The sequence below is a fragment of the Capra hircus genome, chromosome 3 (genome assembly GCF_001704415.2).
Source record: "Capra hircus breed San Clemente chromosome 3, ASM170441v1, whole genome shotgun sequence".
Classification (NCBI taxonomy): Eukaryota; Metazoa; Chordata; class Mammalia; order Artiodactyla; family Bovidae; genus Capra; species Capra hircus.
The window spans coordinates 67,831,608-67,845,801 of record NC_030810.1 but is presented as its reverse complement, the minus strand read 5'-3'; positions in this window follow the sequence as shown (position 1 = coordinate 67,845,801).

The window sequence follows — 14,194 nt, the reverse complement described above, 5'->3', positions numbered from 1 at the left end:
CAACATTAACGAATGTATCTAAATAATGTTTGGCTTGGGGTACAGTCAAGAGCTCAGTCTTCTTTGTTACTTCACTGTAGCAAACAGACTTGACTGCCATCCAAATGCATCCACTTCCCGTATGCACTGGCTGAAATGGCCCTTATCTCCAGTTCCAGTGGGGTTTATCTTGACTGGTCCAGGCCAGTTGTGAGAACTCCATTCTACTTTGTTTAGGGTTGCCTATGTAACCTAGTTTTAGACAATGAAAAATGAATATGAAAGAAAATCTGCTAGAAACGTCTGAATATTGGTATAAGAAGATGTGATACTTGCCACATGTGGCCTTGGGGGTTGCTTGCCAACATGTTGAGGAGAGCAGGAAGGAAAACCTGGGTCCTCGATAACAAAATTGAGCTTGGAATTAACAAAACCCTGTAGCCTCCCTACCTCGAGACTTCCTGTTACATTTAAGCATCCTCTAGTCAAGCTTTCTGTTGTTGTTGCTTAGTTGCTAAATCATGTCTGAATCTTTTGCAACCCCATGGACTGTGGCCCACCAGGCTCCTCTGTCCATAGGATTTCCCAGTACACGCCAAAGCACTCTCTCTGACACCACCACCATGTCTGTTTATAAATCTTCCCCCAAGACTGGCAGCCCACAGGTGTGAGCCATGCATGTCTCTTGTTTCTGCAGTACTTGCAATATTGTCACAGTAATAAAACCCAACCTTTGGATGGCAGTCATCAGTTTGCACAGTGCTTTTATTTCATTTGGTTCTAATGACGACCTTGTGAGACAGAGGTGTTAAAATATATTACTAAGTATTAAGATACTCCCCAAACAAGTACTAATAGCATGCTCACTCTGGGAAATCTGAGGTGGAGAGGGTGGTATTTATTGAAAACCTGAGAGATTTCTTGGGAGTCAGGGAAGAGTAGATTGAAATGAATGGTTGGTCACTCGTAGCAGGTCATGGGAATGAAGACGGTGACGCAAAAGGCCATTTTCAGTCTCTCAGGGTCTCAGTGGGGGAAGCACCAACCCCGACTCCAGACAGGCGCCTGGGCTCTGTCCTAGGACACCGCTTCTCTGTGGGGTGAAATGCTTCAGACACACGTGTGTATTACTTCATTGTTCTCCTCCCAGCCTGGTGGTCTTTGCCCCAAATTTGAGACATAGGGAGTGTATTTGATAAAAGTCTTAACAGGAAAAGTATTATAAAATACCAGAAACATTGGGCTCCTTTGGGAGGGTCTTGATAAGAGAGTTGCAGCCTTGTTAGAAAGGGAGAGCCCCTCTGCTTGAGAGGGAACAATGAAGGCAGCTAAACAGACTCTGGAAAATATTGGCAGCTCAGAAGCTAAGTGACATCATTGATTAATTGAACAAATGTTTATTAAGCTGTGATGAATAAAATGGATATGCCTCTTGTCTTAAAGATGAAAGGTACCTATACTCTAGTAGCGAAGACAGATAATAAAGTAAAAAAGGAAATGTTGGTTGCTCAGTCATGTCTGACTCTTTGGGACCCCACTGTAGCCCTCCAGGCTCCTCTGTCCATGGAGCTCTCCAGGCAAAAATACTAGAGAGGGTTGTCATTCCCTTCTCCAGGAGATCTTCCTGACCTAGGAATCGAATTCGAGTCTCCTGCATTTCAGGCAGATTCTTTACTGCCTGAGCCACAGGGAAGCCTAATAGAGGAAATATATAATTACAAATTGTGGTAACTACTACTAAGGAGGAAGAATAGTACACGTGAGAGAATAGTGGGGTGAAGGGGCTGCTTTGTTTTGGGTGGTCAATATAGACCTCTGTGAATAGATTACACTCAAGGTGGGACTGGAAAAATAGGAAAGAGTCAGCCATTCTCTAAGGGCTAAGACAGAGTGGAGAGAGCAGGTACCAGCCACAGCATGTGCAATGGGCTTGAGGTAGGAAATAGTTTATATGTTCAAGAAAGTGATTTTCTAGGTAGGGTTCTTTCATCATGTCAGCAGAATTTATTGAACTTTTACCTTGTGTCTAGTTTTGTCCTAGGAATTGTGGAGGATGGATATACATGTGTATATGTGTAGGCTGGATTGCTTTAGGATATTTGATGGGGGAGGTAGGTGAGACTTAAACTGGAATGCAAAAAAGTGAGTGGAATTTAAATGGGGAGATGGTGAGAAGCAATATGTAGAAAGATAGAGAGTAGAAACAAACATTGTGTTTGTGGGGCAGTGACGAGATTGTTTCTGAGAGTGAGAATAGTGGATAATCTTGAATTAATTCTTCTTAACTGAGGATTAATGAGCAACTCTCTGAGATTCCCAGGATACGACTTCTCTCCCTTTTAAACTTTACTACTCCTGTCCATTTACTTAAATTAATTAGGTCAGCCCAGTGCTTCATAAAGAAAAATAAAGTAAATATCCTGCCACTGAGACTTGCATCCAAGGCACACGACTACTGAATTTTCAGTGGCAAATGTTCCTGACCTCCATGATTCCCCATCTTATAGTCTATCCTTATTTCCATTGTGTGCGTTATCACGCTGCAGGCCTTTCACAATGTTTTACACTGTTTGAGCCGAGTGCTGGCGAATGGCACTTGCAAACACAGGTCATTCACTCTCACAGCTCCACAGAGGTGGGGAGGGGCAGGTAGCATTGTGTCTGTGGAATGAATGAGGAAGCAGAAGGGCAGAGAGGTTAAGTGACTTGTATAAATCGCACAAGGGTCAGGGGCTGTGTGTGAATAGGACTCAGCCTCCAAACTCTCAGTCCAGGGCTCTGTCCACTAAGCCCCCTTTCCACCTCAGGCAGTTCTGGATGTTAGAGGAACAAGGAAGTAGTGTTTCAGCAATCAAGACGGAGAAGTGAAAAAGGGAGGTGGTGCATGGAAAAGATTTATTTCACGTCAGGTGAATGCTACCGAATTGTTTACCTTTTTATTAATTTTAGAGCATTGCACATCTTCCAGTGCCCAAACTGTAGTCTGTCGTGATGCAGGTAGTTAGCAGAGACTCAACAGTGAGTGAGTGCCCTTACACTGCCACGCCTGTCTTCTGGTCCCTGCTCCTTACCCTCTGCTAGAGGACGCATATCCTCAGCACCATCACAGTCAGATGCATCTCAGTGCTCAGCCCCTCAGTCCGCAGGTCACCCTCCATCTTATCCCGGTAGCTGTGCTGCTTCCAGAACAATGTTGTTTGTCTTGTGCTACAACTTTGAGGACCAAAAACTGTAGAAAGAGCCACACCTGAAGTTTTTGCCCTGGATGAGCAGCTGCTTTTCCTAGTTGGATGCAAAAGGCAACATAAGCAGAGCCTGCCGGCTGCCCTTGCTAAAGCTTCTCCTCCGCCTACCCCAGTGCTCCAAGTCCAGCAAGATCTGTGCTCACAAAAACTTTTCTGAGGATTTAGTCTTGGATTCAAGTCTTGAGTACAAACTTCTCTGAAATAATCACTTTCCAAGTGAGTTTTAAGAGTCTGAAAAGTAGTCACGAATGAAAAGTGTGTCATTCCAGCCTAAGCTATTATCCTACAGTTGCATCACTCTACAGTTGGAACCTTTTTTTAAAAATCTTGACCCTGCATTTTCTTTAAATCTTGACCCTACGGGGGAGTTCTAATGAAATGGTGAATTGGTTTCTGCCCCACTAGAAAGAGACAATTGAATATAAGTTGTATTAAATTCAGAGAAACTAAGACCTATCCTGTGTGGGGTTTTCTAGATAAATCTGCTTCTGCCCTATACATTTTTAATGACAATGTGGTTTCAAACTCAGTGTTATTCAATACAGAATCAAAGCTGACTCGGAGAAAAATACTGTTTGATTCTCTTTAGTCCGCGTTTCCCTCCCCACTTTTGGGTGTCTGCCTGTGCAACTGGGGGTGGGTTTGTGTATAATACGGTCTGAATACATTCTTATAAGTATTAGAAGTATGGAAACACAGAGCCCTCTGTGACCCCCAGAGCCCTCTGTTGATCACTGGTGTTTGTTGTTGGAGGAAGGCAAACATAAGCATAGAAGTGTTATTGAACAGAAACCCCTTCAAAAATGTCTCTGGGCTTTTGTTCTCAGGGTTGCATAGCAGTAGGGGGCCCCCCTCCTCAGAAAGCATACTTATGCAAGTATTAAGAACTGGCTGAGATAAGAAGTAAAGCTTAAGAGACCTTCATCATTAGCTGCTAGTGGTAGAGATTAGTGATCCTACTATAGGATTACAGACGGAAAGAGTGCCAGTGTTGGTTAATTGTTCATTAATGCTTGTAAAATAAGCCAGCTGGAGGAAAACTGACCATTGTCTGCTCTCGCAGAGTGAAACTAAATTGGATCTGTTCATCAATGGCAGTATTGATGTCAGGAAAAAAAATACACATGTAAACTTCTTCCCTGTGACTCCCTCTCAATTTTAAATATTTAATTAAAAACTGTTATCCTAACAATGACTGAGTTATCAATCCATCTTTCTCTCTCTGGCTGGCCTTTATCTCAGCTAAGAACATTTTCCTTCCCATGCTTTTGCTTTTTGAGTTTTTGATCTGATACAAAAACAGAACCGATTTCCTAAAACAGCCTGTAGATACAAATAAGCCTTATGTTTAGTGGTTGTGATGTGGAGATATGGTGGGCATGCTACTTAAAAATCCCAGAAAACTTTGAGCCCTTCTTTTCCCTGCCTCCCTACTTTGTCCCTTCCCTCCCCCACTCCAAACCTGCCCCACAGTAGTAAGGCTCCCCTTTCCCACCCCACCCCCAGGCACAGGCAGGGTTAAATGATTTGTCCAAAGTCACACGCCTTACCCTGTCCAAGTTAGGAAGAGAGCCAAGAACCTTTGCCTTCTAGAAAATGTTGTTGCAAGGTCAGAGACAATATAGCTAATTGTTTCTGAATCCCCAAATAGGAAATAGTTAAGCATGTTCCTCCAGTCTTTGTATTTAAGGTGATGGTTAGAGTAAGTTTATTCACTCAGGAAGTATTTATTGAGTTCCCAGCATGTGCAACAGTGATGAACAAATGACGCAGTTCCTGCCTTCATTCTGTTCATAGGATTGTGGAGACATAAAATATCTTACAAATAAAAATGGAGGGTAAGTGTAATGAAGGGGAAGCAGTGACTGTGGCTGGGGATTATCACAGAGGGATGTTTGGAGTGAGACGTGGTCTCCCTAAGAGAGGAGCTGAGGGCTGGGTAAGGGATAGTCCCCCTCTTCTCTGGGGAAAGGGGTTACAGTGGATGCTGGGGAGCTTTTATGAGACCCTGATGTGTGAAGGAATCTCTGTGTTGCAGACCCAGCATAAAGAAGAGGATATTCACTTGGAATTTGGAAATAAGTTCAGGTAGCCATCTGTAGAGGTGACCCTCTTGACGAGTGTTGCTGATGAGCCAAGAGTGTGTGTCTAACAAGGAACACAGTCCACCCCCGCCTCTTCTCCTACCTAATCTCTTCACTTCTTGCTCATCATCCTTAAGCCACGATGGCCTTCTTTCCCTTACTCTAACACCCGGCTCCGTGTTCCTGCATTTGTCAGCCTTCTGCTCTCTTGCACATTTTAACATCTGTGAACCCTTCTCTGTTCTCTCTGTTCATTCCTTCACTCATTCATTCAACAAATATTTATTGAGTGTTTACTAGCTACCAGCTCAAGGCACCACAGATTTATCAGGAAACAAAACCTTTCACCGCCAGTTCTAAAGTCACCTCCTCAGAAGCGTATTTCCTTCCTATTACATGGATGTCTTTTTGTTACTTATTAGAGCAGGTTTCACACTCTGAGGTTATTATGTTATTTCCTGCATATTTGTTATATATTTTTCCCTTAAAATGCAAGCAACTCAGAGAGCAGGGACCGTGCCCCTCAGGTTCATCACTGTCCCTCCAGGACTTAGAACATTGCTGGACACACTCTGTAATACTGAATGACCAAATACAGAAAGAGAAAAAAGAACAGGTTACAGATTAGACAACGGCTGATGTAAAGTGCGTTTCCTTTCAGGAAGTAATATTTATAGAGCACTGTGGCCATTCTTCAACTGAATGCCAGGTTGGTGTGTTATTGCCACATTCTGTAGCCACTCTGCTGTATTAGCTTTTAAAATCCCATTTTCTTTGTTTAGATACATTTCAAAATTGTACTGATTAGTTGAATTTGTTACATGTTTTGCTTTACAAAAATGCATTTATGTGATCAGTGATGAAGACACAATCAAAACCTAAAGTTTCCTTGACTTCACTAGTTAAATAGCTATCATGGAGAATGTGAGGCCATCACCATGGAAAGGATGCTGGTATCTGGTTGTTATTTTATATTTCACCTAAGGCTAGAATGAAGTATATGAAGCCCCTCATTTTATATCTTGTGCTCTAAACATTTCAAAAGCATTCATTTGTTTATCCTCAAAGTAAACAATTAAGCAGACTAGAGGCAGACTTTATAATGATCCCCCTTTTTTAAAATTAATAAGTCAGTTGTGGTGCAGAGGCAATAAATAACTCCTTACCGTTATGCCATTTCAGAATAGACTGCATATGACAAGTTGAGGTTCCGCATCAGATCTGCACCAGGGATTATGCGATGTGGTGGCTTGTTCTACAGCCAACTGGCCATTGTTGGCATTGGCTATTCCAGTGAGAAGTGCCTATTAGCTTAAGAAGAAGGTAAATTTGGTATCTGGGATCCCCTATTATCATTATCTATTCCTCTGGCCTGTTCTGTGTTTCCTATTAAGTCCTGATTTCTGCCTGCTCTGCTTCGGGCTTGAAAAGCCTTGTGATGCACTCAGTATCCATTGGTTAGAAGCAAGGCAGCAAACTAAAACACAGGAAGGCATTCAGACCTAAATAAGGACCGACTCTCACCATATTCTGTGTCCATGTTGCAGTGTGTTTATCCACTGATATGAGAGATTTTTCAGGATAATGTAAAAAAAATCCAGAGTCTTTGGCTCTGTTTTGAGTCATTTGAGCTATAACTTCCAATTGTAGTTTCAACTATAACTGTCTCCAGTAGTTGGGAATGGTAGCAAGATTTCCAGAGATGCAGACATGTAAGACAGAGTGCTCATACCCCTATAGCTGATTGCTCTAACTCCAATGTACTGTTTATCGTGGTTCTATTTTAGATTAATAATATTACTCAAAAAATATCTGGCATTGGATTTGCAAGATCAAAAGGAAAGAGTCTATAATTCAGACCAAAAGAGGACTGATGGAGAGAAGAAGAAAAAAAATAAGAGAGAGAGCAAGAGGCCACCAAGCATGGGTCATCATCTAGGCCAACATGGCTCTAATTGGAGCAAGAGGCCTAGGGGTAATGGGCCTTGGAGGGCTTGTGCAGGCCTTACAAAGAGGGTTGAGGAGAAAGTTTATCGGTCTTGACCCAGCTCTCAGTGCCGTTGATGGTGGGGTTGCATAAGAGCCCAACAGATTGCAGGCAGCACTGTGTATTGTTAGCATCAATTTTAGCAAGTTATAGGGATGATCTTAACTCCCTACACCTTGCATCTTAAAAACAGTTTTTAGAAAAGCTTTTCCTCACCTCTTTATAGCAGTGACGAGCAAAATTCAGCTTGTGACCATCTAAATATATCAAATTCCCAATTGCATTGTCTAAGTCTTATTTTTGTATCTTAATAACGCTGGTAAACAGGGCAGAAGGGCCTGCTTACTATCTGCATTACCCTATTCCACACATCAGGCTCCACAGCAGAGGACAGAGGTCCTGCGGTGAAGGGAATAGTTTTATACGTAAATCTGTGGATTTGCCTGTTCTTTGTGAAGGTATGAACAGTTAACCATTTCTAAAGTTGTGTTTTCAGGTACAAACTTCTTTCAGATTCACAATCAAATTTAAAACAATCAAGAAGAAGAAACTCTAAAATCTGAAAAGTAGGACTTCCACATCTTAAAACAGACATGTTCACGAGTCTATTAAAGTTCAGTAGGCAAATTCTAGGAATCAGTGAACTAAAAATGGACTGGAATGGGTGAATTTAACTCAGATGACCATTATATCTACTACTGCGGGCAGGAATCCCTTAGAAGAAATGGAGTAGCCATCATGGTCAACAAAAGAGTCTGAAATCCAGTACTTGGATGCAGTCTCAAAAATGACAGAATGATCTCTGTTCGTTTCCAAGGCAAACCATTCAATATTATGGTAATCTAAGCCTATGTCCCAACCAGTAACACTGAAGAAGCTGAAGTTCAACGGTTCTATGAAGACCTACAAGACCTTTTAGAACTAACACCCCAAAAAGGTGTCTTTTCCATTATAGGGGACTGGAATGAAAAAGTAGGAAGTCAAGAAACACCTGGAGTAACAGCCAAATTTGGCCTTGGAGTACGGAATGAAGCAGGGCAAAGGCTAATAGAGTTTTGCCAAGAGAACGCACTGGTCATAGCAAACACCCTCTTCCAACAACACAAGAGAAGACTCTACACATGGACATCACCAGATGGGCAACACCGAAATCAGATTGATTATTTTCATTGCAACCAAAGATGGAGAAGCTCTATACAGTCAGCAAAAATAAGACCAGGAGCTGACTGTGGCTCAGATCATGAACTCCTTATTGCCACGCTAGTCAATTAATGCTCAAAATTCTCCAAGCCAGAAAATTCTGGCTTATTGAAGAAAGTAGGGGAAACCACTAGACCATTCAGGTATGACCTAAATCAAATCCCTTATGATTATACAGTGGAAGTGAGAAATAGATCTAAGGGAGTAGATTTGATAGACAGAGTGCCTGATGAACTATGGAATGAGGTTCATGACATTGTACAGGAGACAGGGATCAAGATCATCCCCATGGAAAAGAAATGCAAAAAAGCAAAATGGCTGTCTGGGGAGCCTTGCAAATAGCTGTGAAAAGAAGAGAAGTGAAAAGCAAAGGAGAAAAGGAAAGATATAAGCATCTGAATGCAGAGTTCCAAAGAAGAGCAAGGAGAGATAAGAAAGCCTTCCTCAGCAATCAATGCAAAGAAATAGAGGAAAAGAACAAAATGGGAAAGACTAGAGATCTCTTCAAGAAAATTAGAGATACCAAGGGAACATTTCATACAAAGATGGGCTCGATAAAGGACAGAAATGGTATGGACCTAACAGAAACAGAAGATATTAAGAGGTGGCAAGAGTACATAGGAGAACTGTACAAAAAAGAGCTTCATGACCCAGGTAATCACGATAGTGTGATCACTCATCTAGAGCCAAACACTTCTGGAATGTGAAGTGGGCCTTAGGAAGCATCACTACAAACAAAGCTAGTGGAGGTGATGGAATTCCAGTTGAGCTCTTTCAAATCCTGAAAGCTGATGCTGTGAAAGTGCTGCACTCAATATGCCAGCAAATTTGGAAAACTCAGCAGTGACCACAAGACTGGAAAAGGTCAGTTTTCACTCCAATCTCAAAGAAAACAAATGCCAAAGAATGCTCAAACTACCGCACAATTGCACTCATCTCACATGCTAGTAAAGTAATGCTCAAAATTCTCCAAGCCAGGCTTCAGCAATACATGAACTATGAACTTCCTGATGTTCAAGCTGGTTTTGGAAAAGGCAGAGGAACCAGAGATCAAATTGCCAACATCTGCTAGATCATTGAAAAAGCAAGAGAGTTCCAGAAAAACATCTATTTCTGCTTTATTGACTATGCCAAAGCCTTTGGCTCTGTGGATCACAAGAAACTGTGGAAAATTCTGAAAGAGATGGGAATACCAGACCACTTGACTTGCCTCTTGAGGAACCTATATGCAGGTCAGGAAGCAACAGTTAGAACTGGACATGGAACAAGACTGGTTCCAAATAGGAAAAGGAGTCCATCAAGGCTGTATATTGTCACCCTGCTTATTTAACTTATATGCAGAGTACATCATGAGAAACGCTGGGCTGGAAGAAGCACAAGCTGGAATCAAGATTGCCTGGAGAAATATGAATAACCTCAGACATGCAGATGACACCACCCTTATGGCAGAAAGTGAAGAAAAGCTAAAAAGCTTCTTGGTGAAAGTGAAAGAGGAGAGTGAAAAAGTTGGCTTAAAGCTCAACATTCAGAAAACGAAGATCATGGAATCTGGTCCCATCACTTCATGGGAAATAGATGGGGAAACAGTGGAAACATTGTCAGACTTTACTTTTGGGGGCTCCAAAATCACCGCAGATGGTGATTGCAGCTATGAAATTAAAAGAGGCTTACTCCTTGGAAGGAAAGTTATGACCAACCTAGATAGCATATTTAAAAGCAGCGACATTAGTTTGCCAACAAAGGTCCATCTAGTCAAGGTTATTGTTTTTCTAGTGGTCATGTATGGATGTGAGAGTTGGACTGTAAAGAAGGCTGAGCACCGACGAATTGATGCTTTTGAAGTGTGGTGTTGGAGAAGACTCTTGAGAGTCCCTTGGACTGCAAGGAGATCCAACCAGTCCATCCTAAAGGAGATCAGTCCTGGGTGTTCATTGGAAGGACTGATGCTGAAGCTGAAACTCCAATACTTTGGCCATCTTATGGGAAGAGCTGACTCTCTGGAAAAGACCTTGACCCTGGGAGGGACTGGGGGCAGGTGGAGAAGGGGCCGACCGAGGATAAGATGGCTGGATGGCATCACCGACTCGATGGACATGAGTGTGAGTGAACTCTGGGGGTTGGTGATGGACAGGGAGGCCTGGCGTGCTGTGATTCATGGGGTGGCAAAGAGTCGGACACGGCTGAGCAACTGAACTGAATTGAATTGAGGCAAATTTAATATTTTAAAATATTAGTTTTTGGGTCCTTTTTGATGGTTTATTAAGGACTTTTAATTCTATTCTTTTTGGGGAATTAGAATGAGTAGAAATATATTCTTTTCCCACTAAGTCATCCCACTTCTATCATGTGAGGAAATAATAGTAAAGTTTATAAAGCTCTAACAAGTGTTCAGTCTTTCAGTAATCTGCCTATGGTATTAAGGGGGTATTTTAAAGCACAAATCAGGTCATAATATTTCTTTCCTTTAGAACAACCTATTGACCTCCATCACAAGCTGAAAAAGTTCAAGCCAACTTATCAGAAGGATTGGAACTGTCAAGAAATGACTTTTATTTCCTCCCATGGCCATCACCCTTGATTATATTTTGGGTAGACGCTATTACTTTCTGTCCCTATTGGCTATCAGAATATCTTCTTTTTAATGTTTAATAATTTGCCTAGTATATATCAAAACTTCTGTTTCCTATTTAATTCAAAGCATGACCCTTCTGTTTAGCTAAGGTTCAGAAAATAATTGGGGAGATGGGTGTCTGAGCCGTCTCTTTTTCTGACTGAATTCTCCCTTTCCCCCTTTGGATCCTCTAAAGTACAGGTGGGGAGGAAGGGAAAGAGGAAGGGGTACTATGTGCAGTTCTCTGAGAACTTTAATGCTCTGTTAAGGAATGTTCCAGTGTTAATGGCATCTTTGGGCATATACTCCTTGGGAAAGCCTATGCAGCCTTCCCCATCACACTGTTCCCTGACTCAGGAGACTCTTTCCCCTTCTTTCTTCCCTTCCTGCAGTAGACTCTTGCCCTTCTCCCTGGTAGGGTTCTCTTGGGCAGGGTCCATTAACGATGACTGGACTGCCTTCTCCAGGTTCCATGTGGCCCAGGGAAAGTATGCATGTCCTTGCCTTACCAAATGGAGGCACTTGATCAGCTGCCTGCTCGTGGCTTCTCGTCTTGCCTTCATGGGCAGCTCTTGCCAGCCTCAAGCAGGCACTGGCTTCTGTCTTCACCATGTGCCCTGGACCCCTGTATCCTTGCCTGATGCTCTCCTGAAAATGTTTTTGAGTTCTGCTCTGATGGTAGCCATCTGTTGGTTTCTATCTCTAACCAGCATATAATTTGAGAATAAAATTTCTTCTCTTGCAAGTAATTCCAGGCCTTGCGTATGTCCTCTTGGGGTCTCCCTCACTTGGCTTGAGGTAGATATCGGTTGGGGGAGAACTGTCACAGCACTTCCTGCTCTTGTTAATTCCCTCATTTCCAAGTATCTTCGCAATAAGTTTCTAGCTATGGTATAGGCTGTAAGTGGTGACAAAGTTTGGTTAAACTCTGATTAAGTCTTAGCATTTCTGGTACCACACTTTAAAATGAGTCATGTTTATTACCATCATTCTTAGCTTTAAGGTTTTAGCTGAAATTCAAAGGCAATAGGAAAGTTCTATTCTACTTTCAGTTTCAGTCCACTGGCATTTAAAGCCTTTAACAATCTTGTCAGAACATTGTTTGTTTTTTTTTTTTTTTTTAACCACATCTCTGAACATAGCTCTCCTGCCTCTTTTTATTTTTCCCTCTAGTATGATTTAGCTGTAGCTCTTTTACTTTTCTCTTCTTCCAAATGCAGATGCTCTTCTTTTTTCTGTCTCAGTGCCTTTGCTCCATCTTTGCTTGTTGAAATTTTAACCATCCTTGAAGGGCTTGCTCAAATGTCATTTTCTCCATGCAATCTTTGCAGATCTGACTAATGTGACTAAATATAATCTATCTCAATTCTTGCTTATAGCACATTTTGTTCTTGAGAGTTCCTTGGACTGCAAGGAGATCAACTAGTCAATCCTAAAGGAAATCAACCCTGAATATTCATTGAAAGGACCGATGCTGAAACTGAAGCTCCAATACTTTGGCCACCTGATGGGAAGAGCCAACTCACTGGAAAAGACCCTGATGGCGGGAAAGATTGAGGGCAGGAAGAGAAGGGAGTGACAGAGAATGAGGTGGTTAGATAGCATCATCTACTCAGTGGACATGAATTTGAACAAATTCCAGGATATAGTGGAGGACAGAGGAGCCTGGTGTGCCATGGGGTCACAAAGAGTCAGACATGATTTAGCAACTGAATAACAGCAACAAAGCGTTCAATATGCCCTCTGTTTACACTGTAGTATGTATACTGTCTGCCACACTAGATTGTAAATTTGCATCCATCCTTTTATTCCTTAATTCAAAACTATTAATTCAGCTTTTCAGCACCAGAGAACATATTTAATGATGTGGAGAAAAAGATGAGTGAGGCATGGTCACTAACCTCAAGAAAATTATTTTTGGAGGGCAGACAGAACATAGACATGTGAAAGTAGGGGTTTATTAAAAGATAGAATAGGCAAAAATCTCTCCCTTGAAGGGGCCCGCAGTTTAACTCAAGAGAGACAGCAATAGCTGACACTTAGAAAATGTCAATTTACTGATTTCACAAAGATTTATTCCATATCTTCTGTGCATCAGGCACAGGAGTGGGCAATGAGAATATAGTAGAGAATAAGAAAAATCCATGTTCTCATACAGCTTAAAAGATAGCGAAGAAAACAAGTAACAACAATTACAAGTGGTAAGTTTTATGAAATGCAACGTGTTGGGTCTAATAAAAGGGGTCAGAAAGATACTTGAAGTGCTACTGAATTTGCGTTTATCGATACTTCCTTGGGAATTTATTTGGGATTCATTTGTTTATTGCCCTTACTGAGACCTCATTAGGGATGCTAGGAAATTGTTGTAGGGATTAGCTTCATACTTGGGTGACATGCACAGTCATCTCCTTGCTCATCAACTGGCCCCACTTCTTGAGGAGGTCTTTGGGACTATATCTGTATGGAATCAGAAAGGGTCTTATACACAAAGCCTGTAAAACTTCGAAGTCATCTCTTTCTAGCTTAGAAAAGTGAATATGTTGGTTAGCACAGCCATCTTCAATTTCTACACTGAACAACCTCATCTGAGTCAACACCATATTGTATGACTTCAGCGTAAACACATTGTTGGTAAACAAAAAATAACTATTCTTTTTTTTTTTTTCAGGGCATAATTATTTTATTCTCTGCCAGGGTTCTCAGTTTTTTTAGTTGTAAATCAATCACAATTGTTTGAAATGAGTTATGAAGGAGAGAGAAGATTGCTAAACTATATTGCATATTTTGACAGTAATTCTGCTATTAACTCTTTTTTTTTTTAAATTTTTTATTTTTTTTAAATTTTAAAATCTTTAATTCTTACATGCGTTCCCAAACATGAACCCCTCTCCCACCTCCCTCCCCACAACATCTCTCTGGGTCATCCCCATGCACCAGCCCCAAGCAAGCTGCACCCTACGTCAGACATGGACTGGCGATTCAATTCTTACATGACAGTATACATGTTATAATTCCCATTCTCCCAAATCATCCCACCCTCTCCCTCTCCCTCTGAGTCCAAAAGTCTGGTATACACATCTGTGTCTTT